Source organism: Tupaia chinensis, unplaced genomic scaffold, assembly GCF_000334495.1.
Source record: "Tupaia chinensis unplaced genomic scaffold, TupChi_1.0 Scaffold149090_1, whole genome shotgun sequence".
Lineage (NCBI taxonomy): Eukaryota > Metazoa > Chordata > Mammalia > Scandentia > Tupaiidae > Tupaia > Tupaia belangeri.
Genome location: NW_006208936.1, coordinates 1,264,442 through 1,265,936, shown reverse-complemented (window position 1 = coordinate 1,265,936; position 1,495 = coordinate 1,264,442).

Genomic DNA, 1,495 nt, shown 5'->3' with positions numbered 1-1,495 from the left:
GGGCCGAGCAGTGGTCCATCCGAGCTGCGCGTGAGCATCAGAAGTGTGCGTAAATGTGGGCCAGGGAGGGCTCTCCGTGCCTTTGAATTCCTGGGCCTTTCCTTGTCAGCCTGGATGCAGAACTCAAGGTGCCCTGCTTCACAGTGGCTTGTTCCTGGTCCCTCCGCGAGACACATAGCCAGTCCTGGACTCTCCCATGGTCCTCTGTCACTGTAACCATAGCATCTGGGCCAAGCAGTGCTCAGGTAACTGTTAGCATTTCGAACATTGGGAAATGAAGGAACCGGGTCACTCATCAGGGGTGTCTGCTGGAGCTGATTGCATCTCATGGTGTTGACTGACCTTCTGAGCAGGAGCACCTGCAGCTGCTGAATTAATTAGGAAGCCATTCAGTGGCCAGTCCCAGGTGAACAATGGTATTCGGTGGAAAACTTCTGCACACCAAAGGACGTGATCAAAGTTCTCTGTAGCTCTTCCTGACCAGCACACTATGCGTGTTAGAGGTGGCGGTCACTTCCCTCCTCCCGTCCCCCTTAGCTGTGGCGGTCACTTCCCTGCTCCCATCACCCTTAGCTGTGGCGGCCACTTCCCTGCTCCCATTCCCCTTAGCTGTGGAAGTGAGGCAGAGCCAGGGGAGTTGCCAGACAGACATGAGTGGGTCCAGCATCAGCCTGACAGTCTGTGAATATGCTCGACCACATGGCGTGTTCTGGTTTCTGACTTTCCGAGCGTTTAACCCAGTGATGACACACCTGGTGAAGGCAGCCCCGTTTAGAAGTTCATGGCTAAGGTGACACACACCTGAGTCGAACCCCGTCTTTACCCGCCGATGTCCCCGCTGTGAGAAGCCCTGCATGTTTCCGAGTCCCGTTACTCAGACTTTACTCACACTCTCGGGAGATGAAAGGCGTCTCTCCTTCAGCTTACGGAGATTGAAGTTCTGGTTCTTGTTTCAGTAAGTGACTGAAGCCTTTTAGTAAAAAAAACCAACAATCCAGCATCTGTTCAAGCTTTGGGCTCACGGAATTGTAAAAGTTGAAGACGCTGATCTAGTTCTGCCTCTTCGTCTAAAAGTGTGCATGTAGATATAGCTATATAATTGTATATACATATCTACACACGTGGCTGGTTTTATAGTGTCACTTCCATCCGTAGTTTTCACTGAAACCTTTGCGACCAATTTCATAACTACGCACTTTTTTTAAGAGAAGGAAATAAATGCTAGAAGTCCTTCTGATACCAGATTTAAAAAGTGGTCCTCCATCCCTCCTTTTGTCCACACTCTTATATTCTACACATTTTGGCTACATGTAAAAAGTACGATAAAAGTATTTAAAAGGCAGTGTGGAGGTCGACACGCTACCTTCTTATCGTATCCTACTTAGAAGCCTGATGCAATTTTGAAGAGAAGTTTCCAGCTCACGGCTTTTACAAGATGAGGGGAAAAAGCTTTTATTGGCTGTATGGCCAACAGTCGTCTTACTAGGTAGGTTTC